Raw genomic sequence first — 10,363 nt, 5'->3', positions numbered from 1 at the left:
TCAACTTGGTCACACTATATAAATCCATGCAAACAGCATGGATTTAGATACTGTGACCAAAAGAATGGTAAAAAATAAAAAAGCAAATATATACTTACCTTCCGATGGCCCCCACAGTCTTGCTTCCCTCCGTTCTCCCTTGCCGGCAGCGGTACACTGAAGGACCTGCCGGCGTCAGCGTCGCGAGACCCGTCACATGACTATGACGTCAGCGCAGGTCCTTCAGTCCATCACGAACTGCCGGCATGCGAGGAGGAGTGCACCGCGGGCCGCCAGAAGGTAAGTATATATTTATACTTGTATATATTTATACTTGCTTGTGGAGACGGAAGCTTTCCGCTACCGGATGGTGGCGGCCGTCCCTCGGTACTCGGTCCCCAGCTGCCACTATTTCTCCCGGTGTGCCATCCCCACTTTACACAGGCAGGTGTTCCACAACATTAGCCGTGCCCTCAACAATGCAGTTACTGGGAAAGTCCACCTCACAAACGGATACATGGACAAGTGATTGTGGTCAGGGATGGTACATCTCGCTGATGGCACACTGGGTTAACATAGTGGAAGCCAGGACCCAGTCGGACCTTGGGACGGATATTGTCCTCCCGACGCCGAGGATTGCGGGCATGGTTGCCCCCACATTCTACAGATCCTGCACCTCATCCTCTTCCTCTTCAGCCTCCTTGTCCGAAATGACCACATCAGTCACAAGCTGGAAACACTGCAGCACTGTGTCAGTCAAGCGGCAACAGGCTGTGCTGAAGCTAATATGCTTAGGTAACAAACTGCACAATGCTGAAGAGTTGTGGACAGCCCTGAAAGAGCAGGCAGATCTGTGGCTGATGCCGCTGAACCTACAGCCAGGCATGGTCATGTGTGACAATGGCCAGAACCTGGTGGTGGCTCTGAGGCGAGGCAAGCTCACACACGTACCATGCCTGGCTAATGTGCTTAACCTCGTGGTTCAGCAGTTTCTCAAAACTTACTCAGATCTGTCGGATGTGCTTGTCAAAGTACGCCGCCTGTGTGCCCATTTTAGAAAGTCAGCTACAGCTTCCGCCGCCTTTGGCGTGCTTCAGCAGAATTTGCAGCTTCCAGCTCACCGACTGATCTGCCATGTCCCCACGCGTTGAAACTCTACATTGCAAATGTTGGGAAAGATTTGTGAGCAGAAGAGGGCAGTTGTTGACTACCAGCATCAACAAGGCCATGGGAAATTCAGGTCATATTCCACATATAAAACCCCAGGAGTGGACATGGATGTCAGACATATGTATCATAATTCAAAACTTTGAGGACTCCATCTAGATGGTGAGCGGCGATGACGCCATAATTAGCGTCACCATCCCGCTTCTCTGTCTACTGAAATGCTCTCAGCTCTCACGCTCTCTGCTCTCAATTAAAGACTATGTATAGTGTAACATGTTGACATGTCTTTTTAGTAATGAGTTGATATTACTGACAGTATAAATTTCTCCTGCAATGACTTAGTCCGGCCATTAGGGGTCAGAAAGAAACAAGTAAAGAAAAAGCCCGGGGATCTGTAAAAAAAAAAGTCCAGGAAACACAGAACCAGGAAGTCCTCCGAGGAGACGAGTTGTGGCTGATTCCTAGGGGACGTTTGGGAGCTTGTACAGACTGCAGCCAGACTGTGTGTCCAAGAAGAAGCTGTGCCTTGTGAGTAACTGAGATATGTGACCGGTCACCAACTGTGTAGTCAGTTAGGGAAAGCTAGTTAATGATTCCAGTAGTGCTGAGAACTGCCTGGTGTATATCACTGCTGATGAAATGATCAGGCTTGATGCAGAGATTGTGAAGGATCTGATATACTAAGACTGTGTACTTGGATACTACAAAGGAGCCCTGTTGTGAACTACACTTTGAGACTGAGATTGATTCTAATTCCTGCTTACACCTGAATGTGCTGGAGAGCTTGGTGAGAAGGAGAAGCTGATCAAACCCTGTGGCCAGAGATCAGGGTTTAATAAAAGGTTTAGTTTGTTAACTGTTTGTATATGTATTAAGTTTGAGAGATTTCTCTTTGCTCTTGTAAGAAAAAAAACTTTATACTGTATAGGTAACGTGTTGGCTAAATATATATATATATATGTATATATATATACTGTATATATGAGTGTTCTCTAAGGGGAAAACAAGGGTACCCATTGTATTAGTGTGGGAGGGGGGTGTAAGGTTATATTCCTGGGTGGACCACGTGCCACATCCGCGGTAACGTCATGGGTAGGCCCTGTACTGAATAAGGGTGGGAGCTGCATAGTCCAGGGGTAGTTTGGCTCATTCCCACGAGATTAGCACTTGGGCTCTCTCAGGCTGCATAACTTGTATTTTGTGTTAGTTGCTGTTGTGGCCCATATTTTATAGAATCATTTAACCCTGTCATTTGTGTGACCAGTATAAAGAAAGTTATTTGCCACTATACGAGGTCGGAGTCATTCATAGCAGCGCCGTATCCCTCATACACATTCGACCGGCGTTCCGGTCGTTACATATTGTAGGCGGAGCACGATGAGATGGAGCAAGGAACCATACAGGGTGCTTCCACACAGCCCAGCCTCATCTCATCTCAACGTGGATTGGGTGATAATGAGGAAGAGGAGGAGGAAGAACAGGAGCTAGTTTTCTGCTCTTTAGACTGTACTACCTGCACAACCGTCATACCGTCTGTTCAGTGTAGATGGCCTGAGGACAGGGAGGAGGAGGATGAGGAGGAGAGCATGGTAAGTCATCCTCTTGTTGAGGACATGGAAGTCTTGCCTCTTTGCAGTCTGGCACACATGGTGGAGTTTATGTTACGCTTCCTTTCCCATGACCCTCGCGTTGTCCAAATTTTGGTTGACAGTCATTACTGGTTGGTGACTCTTCTAGACCCATGCTACAGGAAGAACTTTGTCTCTTATTCTTTTGCAGGAAAGGCCTAATAAAATGGGGCAGTACCAGAATGCTCTTGTTGCGGAATTAGTGAAAAAATTCCCATCTGAAAATGCTGGTGCCAGAGGTCACAGTTCGTTGGACAACCAAGGAGTACAGGCGAGAGAGACACAAATGCCATCCAGCAGAGGCAGGGGAACACTGTCAAAGTTCTGGGACAGTTTTCTCAGACCCTCCCATCGCACATGTCCTGAGGCGTGGGGTACTCTCACAAGGAGTGCAAAGTTTCGGAAGATGGTGAGGGAGTACCTTGCCGACCGTACCAACATCCTCCGTGGTTCCTCTGTGCCTTATAATTATTGGGTATCCAAGCTGGATACGTGGATTGAACTGGCTCTCTATGCCTTGGAGGTCCTGGCCTGCCTTGTCGCTAGCGTTTTGTCAGAGCGGGTTTTTAGTGCCGCTGGTGGAATTATAACCGATAGGCGCATCCTCCTGTCAACTGAAAATGGTGACAAGATGACTCTTATAAAAATGAACAAAGGCTAGATTGGGCCAGACTTCTCAACACCACCGAATGATAGCAGCGTAACATAAACTCAAATACAGTGTCTTTTTTGGGAGGTTTAACTCTATTCCCATGCACCTCTGTCTTCACACCCAGACATGGGTATAGGCTTAATGATTTTGTCTATTTGCTCTTGTCCTCCTCCTTCTCCGCATCCTCACCCTCCACTACCATATCACTACCATATCAACATATCTACATCTCTTGCAAGGGGCATTGGAGTTCCTCCTAATTTTTGGCAGCCGTTGCTTCACTGCTTAGGCAAACCCACTTCCTAATAATGGGAACATTGTTTTCAGGAGGCCCTCCGACCTCTACGTCTCTTGTAAGGGCCATTGGAGTTCCTCCAAATTTTTAGCAGCCGTTGCTTCACTGCATAGGCAAACACTATGGGAGACCCACTTTCTAATAATAGGACATTGTTTTAAGGAGGCTCACTGACCTTTACGTCTCTTGCAAGGGGCATTGGAGTTTTTCTAAATTTTTGGCAGCCGTTGCTTCACTGCATAGTCAAACACTATGAGACACCCACTTCCTATTAATGGGTACATTGTTGTCAGGAGGCCCTCAGACATCTACGTCTCTTGCAAAAGGCATTGTAGTTCCTCCAAATTTTTGGCAGCCTTTGCAGTCACTGCATATACAATAACAGTATAGGAGTCCCATTTGTTAACAATGGGAACAAGAAAGCATAGCCGGCTGATGGCTCTCTAACAATAGTGAAGGCTGCCTGCTGGCCCTTTAAGAATAGTAAGGGGCGCCTGATGGCCCTATAAAAATAGTCTTTGTGACTTTCTGAGTCCCTCCATCATAAATGAAACCGGATGTGTCTGATGATGTCACACACCACATGGCCAGATAAGGTTATAAAATGTTAAAATGACATTTCCTGGTGAATGCATTTGTCACAGTTGAAAGCAATGCAAAAGTGCAAAAGTGCATCAAAAACACTATGTGTGAACATAACGCAGGGTGGGGAGGAGAATTTTTGTTTTTTTATTTTTATTTTGGCTTATATGCAAGTCATTACCCTGGAAAGGATGTTCCTTAAGATTTTTCCCAGGAAAATCCATTTTGGTTTCATTTTTGTGTTTCATTGTGAGTCCGTAAAAGTGGCGTAATAACTCTGACAACGTTGTTGACAGCAGTGACCTGGGAGTCAGAAATGCTTCTAGGGGTCTTCCCCATGTCATTTGAGCACTGTTCCCATCGATTTGGGCAATTTTTAGGCCCTCTACAGACCGCCGGGGGGAGCCGCCGGCAAAATGCTCGAGTTTCCCATAGACTTACATTAGGCTCGTTACTCGGACCGAGCACTCGAGCATCCCAATTTGCTCTACCCAAACAACGAGTACCCGAGCATTTTAGTGCTCGCCCATCACTAATCAGGAACTGTGTGTCTCCATGGTAAGACCACAAACTGTACATGGTAAACCTCCATCCATACTCACTCAAATCCTGTACTCAAGTAAGGGTTCGTTTATATGGATCAAGTGGAAACACAATACTGAATAGAGACATTTTAAAATTGTTACCGATTGATGGCCATTTAAATGCCTGTTTACACAGCCAGACCAAAATAAACCATGTGCTCTGAGTGATTTTTACTAATACAATACTATAGATCGCTATTGCAGTTCTATGATTGGAATACTATACTAAATCGCTCAGTGCGCATACAGTGCCATAGTTCTCTGTAGTAGGGATGAGCGAACGCGTGGAAGTTTGGCTTCTGGTACTCAAACTTTATTTGGTCTCTCTCTCTCATGTTTTTTTGAACTTTGCAAAATATTTTCACCAATTAGGTCATCAGCATTCTGCAGCCTGTTTATATGTCAAGACAGTCGTGCAACGAGCATTTTTAACAACTCTCAATCCCGATTATCTCGCATTGTAAATGCAGCTTTACGACTAGAGTCACACGACAGTGTGAAAAATAGTTCAGAGTTACAGTATATCCAGAAAAGTGGAACTATTTTTTTTCGCACTTGGCATCCGTGTGTAATCTGTTTTTTTTTTTACAGCTGCAGATTCATTACAAGATCATTAATAGATTCCTATGTTAAAGAATAGCAATGCATCCCTATAAATTGGATGCTATACTATATCTCTGTATGGTATGCAAATATTTTTTTTTTCTCAAACCCATAGTCTTGAATGGTTGAGTCTCATCTGATTTTCGGATGAAAATTGTGCAAGCTGCAATTTTGTGCATGAACCCTCAGGTAGATAGAAGAAAGTGTGACTGCAGGAGCCGACTACGGAGGCCTTGTTTGCAGTCTGTAACGATGGAGACACAATGGTCTACATTGAACTTATCTTGCCATTTGCGTTTACAGCCTTTATGTAGACCTAATTCAAAGTTTCCTATATTTTTCAGCTCAAATGTACTGGATCAAATGCAAAAAATGTTTTTATAGTTGTAGAAGGGGTTTTATTTTATCATTCTATGAAATGTAGTGGATTTAATGTTAGTCGTTTTTAAAATAAGATGTACTTAATTGTTTTTCTATTTTTAATACTGTTTTTAATTATTCATCCATCCCACAAAATAGCAGGAACATCACTACTAATTGAGAAGATACAGAAGAGACATGTTTTCAGCATTTTTCTTGAGTCAGACACATTAACATTGCTAAAAGGACTTTTATATAATTTAATATTGCATTATGAATTTCTAAGAAATGAAATCATGTTTGTCTAACCTCTTGAGAATTGAGCTCACATTCAGACAACTGCTTCGCCAGGAGGTGTCGAGCCCTATGTGGACCGTCCTCCCTTCCCATAGGTGGTGTCTTCAATGGTTTCATTTATCATATACTGCATTAAAAATTAGATGATACAGGCCAGATTGTTAGGCAGTTGCATCACACAAAAAGTCCATATACACAAAAAAGACCTTGGTAATACACCCTTAATACTTTATAAATGTCCTTTTAAGAAGGGAAAATATTTCCAACCCTCTAAAAAAAAAATTACTATAGATCAAAATCTCCTTTTTAGTAGAGTGTCACTTAATATTGCATACAAAAGTTACATTATGTAAACTGCTCTTTAGATATTGTCTCATCTATGAATGTTGAAAAACAATCTCCATCTTTATACATAAACACATGTACAGTATAGTGACTAGCATATGTGACATGAGCAGAGCGCTTGCATTGTGGCATATGTGTGGCACCCCTGCGGGTTCAGTCGCCACAGAGGTACTGCATCTCAGGTAAGGATGGAGTACTGCCCGGGACCCAAACACCTGCATCCAACACTACACTACTCCAGACTGGCAGGAGGGGCAAGATGCACTGCTGCACTGCTGAGCCCTGTCCCTGGCTGGAGTGGGGGGAACCAAGAGAGGGGGAACCATGTAGTGGGTGTGGGTGGAGGAAGAAGTTCAGGGGAGCACTTGAGAAAGAGGATATAAAAAGGGAAGCCATCTTGGGAGTCAGTCAGTTCAGTCCAGTCAGAGTGTTCAGTCAGAGGAGGAGCAGGAGCTCTGCTCAGGAGGACGAGAGACTGAAGAGAGGAGAGGAGCAGGGAGAAAGGCTCCAGAAGGAAAGAGCGGATCCTAGGGGTACGGGAAGTGCTGGAGGCCACCCGTATGCCCGAATCTACCAGGAGTGGAAGTGTGGCACCCCTGCGGGTTCAGTCGCCACAGAGGTACTGCATCTCACCCAGAGGTGTGGTATCTCACTCTCAGGTATGGAAGGAGTACTGCCCGGGACCCTAGCACCTGCATCCAACACTACACTACTCCAGACCAGCAGGAGGGGCAAGATGCGTCGCTTCCCTGCTGAGCCCTATCCCTGGCTGGAGTGGGGGGGACCAAAGTAGGGGGAACCATGTAGTGGGTGTGGGTGGAGGAAGTAAATCAGGGGAGCATTGAAAGAAGTGATATAAATAGAGAAGCCATCTTGAAAGGACCGATCAGCCAGAGGAGGACAGTGAGAGGAACAGGAGCTCTGCAGGAGCTCTGTTCTGGAGGAGGGCCTAGCCAGTGAGGCCCAAGACTGGAGAGAGAGAGAGGAGCAGGAAAGGCTCCCGGAACGTGGAAGGGACCCCAGGGGTACGAGAAGTGCTGGAGGCCACCCGTACGCTCGAATCTACCAGGAGATGGAAGGGTCAGGTCGCACAGAGGGGACCGGTCCCTAAACTAGCAGAGTTCTTTAAGCCTCAACTAGGAAACCGGAGGCTGCAGTATTTCAGGTACTGAAGCCAACAAAACCACATCTAATCACCAGAAAGGTGGCCATAGAGGACCCAGGGGACAGAGAAGATGTCGCCCGGCAAGGTCCGCGGCCACTGGCCTGAGACACTGGGTGTGAGGTGCAGGAAGACGGCCAGATGGAATACACAGAAGGGGGTCCCGTTACGTACTCCGGAGAGACCTGGGAGTTTGCTGAACCCCTCCCTGAGTAAGCACAGGACGCCATGGGAAGTTACTCTAGTACTGGTAACTGGAAGTCTAAGGAACTGTGAGTAAACCCTGAAGACTGCACCCCACTGTCTCTGTGAATTTTTGCTGCGCCATCACCCCCTGCACCCCCTGCACCACACTGCACCACCACAGTTACTTCATTATTCACCATCACAGCAACGCCCTGGAGCTTAGCTCTACCTGTGGAGAGCTGAACCAACTCTGCTGCATTAACATCAGCTCCAGAGGACCTGCTCTGCAGTGGCGGCTCCATATAGCCACATACCACAGGTGGCGTCTCGAACATTAAATACAAAAACTATAAAATCCCCTTTTATTGACTGCCCTGGGTCACAAACCGGGTCACCGCCACTGTGACATCTCCCCTAGCAACGACTGGCCCGGCTACCGAGTACCCCACGGCCCAGGGGGCGCGTCATATGGCCCATAAATAATATCCAATCCGTCTTTATATTAGAGGCTAGGCTTGGTGTTTTCCCATGTACTTTAATGAAAAAAATGTTGAAATACTCAGAAAAGCCTAGAAGAGATGGAAGCCATACACACCATGTCACAATTTTTAGATTGAATTTTTTTAAATAATTAGAAAACCACGTATCATTTCCTTTAGACTTTACAAATACTAAGTTGTGTTGGTATATCACATAAAATCCCAAAATTTGTTTGTGGATGTAATGTGAAAAAAATGTTGAAAAATTCATGAGATATGAATACTTTTTCAAGTCACTGTATATATTGCAAAACCTCATTATTGCAGTATAATTAAATAGAGAACAAAATTAATCCGGGCAAACCAATTCATAACTACAGAAAGACTCATATCATTTAACCCTACAAAGCACCATAGAGAGTCATAAAGGACCAGAGATGATAATACATGTGAAAAACATAATTTTATTAAACAACGTACATACATGATATTTAACATCAACAATAAAAAGAGCCATATTAATTAGCATTGGCTCTAGGGGATAGTTCCACCTACATAAGTACAGAGGTTTCAACATAGGCTCACAATACAAAGAAGGGGAGAAAGGGTAGATGTATGAAGCACTCACAGTAAGGGGAACTCCTAGTCCTATCTCTCTTCCAATTAAATCACATATCATGCTTATTTGGAAGTCTTATGTGTGGTTATCATAGCAATCATATATTATATAATAAGGTAATCCCTAATCAAAAGATAGCTAAGGCCCACATGTCACGATTTTCCATTAAAGGAATAGAGACTAGTGTTGAGCATTCCGATACTGTAATATCGGGTATCGGCCGATATTCGCGGTATCGGAATTCCGATACTTAATTCCGATACTTTGACAATATCGGATACCGGAATCGGAAGTTCCCATAATGCCTGTGCTCTGCAGTGTCTCTGAAGGATGACAAGCTGGATGGCAGCGCTCAGCTGAGATCCAGCCTGTCATCAGAATGCCATCCCAGCGTGGGAGAATTCTCCTGATTGTTTAAAAGCCGGCGGGCGGTATAAAGCCGCCGGCTTTTAAACAATCACACAGCCCCATACTGCTTCCCCGCAGCCTCCCACCCCGATCCTCCGCTCCCCTGCCACCTCCCATCCCGATCGTAAGCTAGGACCGGGCGGGGAGCGCAGCACCAAGGAGTGAAGGACCCGGGCGGGGAAGCCGGCAATGAAAAGACTTCACCGCCGGCTTTCCCGTTCTGTGCTGCGCTTTCCCGCCGGTTATTTCAAATGAACAGCTGAGGTATCAGGTGATGCCGATCAGCTGCTCATTTGAAGTCGCCGCGGTGCCCTCAGAGGGTTCATGTGAGTTCATGCTTGACTGCATGAACTCACATGAACTTTCCCACGGCCGCACAGGTCAGCCTCACCTCCCAGACCATCAGCCCGTCATGATTAGTGTGTGTGCGGGTGTGTGTGCGGGGTGTGTGTGCGGGGTGTGTGTGCGATGTGTGCGGGTGTACGCGGTGTCTGTGCGATGTCTGCGGGTGTGTGCGGGTGTGCGCTGTGTCTGTGCGATGTGTGCGGGTGTGCGCGGTGTCTGTGCGATGTCTGCGAGTGTGTGCGGGTGTGCGCGGTGTCTGTGCGATGTCTGCGGGTGTGTGCGGGTGTGCGCTGTGTCTGTGCGATGTGTGTGGGTGTGCGCGGTGTCTGTGCGATGTCTGCGAGTGTGTGCGGGTGTGCGCTGTGTCTGTGCGATGTGTGCGGGTGTGTGCGTGCAGGCAGACATAGGCCGATGTGACACTACTACTCCCATCGGCCTATGTCTGTCCCCCGTCCACTCGTGCCAGCAGGATCAGCTCGATGGGAGCAGTAGTTCCCATCAGCCTGATCCTGCTATATAAATTGCCCTACTGTGTCCCCAATAAATTTTAAATACATGTCATTGGTGGCCAGTGGTTACCTGCAATAAATTAGTTCATACATTACCTGTCCCCGCCGATCGCCACCTAAAATAAAGTAAAAAATAAAAAACTACACCTATACTCACCTAGAC

At 46.2% G+C, this 10,363-nt stretch overlaps 1 long non-coding RNA gene across 1 annotated transcript in view; it reads left to right on the top strand.

The window, feature by feature from the left end:
* The first annotated feature begins 1,556 nt into the window (after positions 1 to 1,556).
* LOC141156389 (uncharacterized) overlaps positions 1,557 to 10,363 on the top strand; it is a 541,415-nt gene continuing 532,608 nt past the window's right edge. The window contains exon 1 of the long non-coding RNA XR_012247601.1: positions 1,557 to 1,674. This is a non-coding gene — a long non-coding RNA (uncharacterized lncRNA). The remainder of the gene's footprint in view (positions 1,675 to 10,363) is intronic.

This window comes from Phyllobates terribilis, unplaced genomic scaffold (genome assembly GCF_046119375.1).
Source record: "Phyllobates terribilis strain yellow unplaced genomic scaffold, ASM4611937v1 Scaffold_8__6_contigs__length_399053987, whole genome shotgun sequence".
NCBI classification, from domain to species: domain Eukaryota; kingdom Metazoa; phylum Chordata; class Amphibia; order Anura; family Dendrobatidae; genus Phyllobates; species Phyllobates terribilis.
This window is presented reverse-complemented; position numbering and strand designations above follow the sequence as displayed.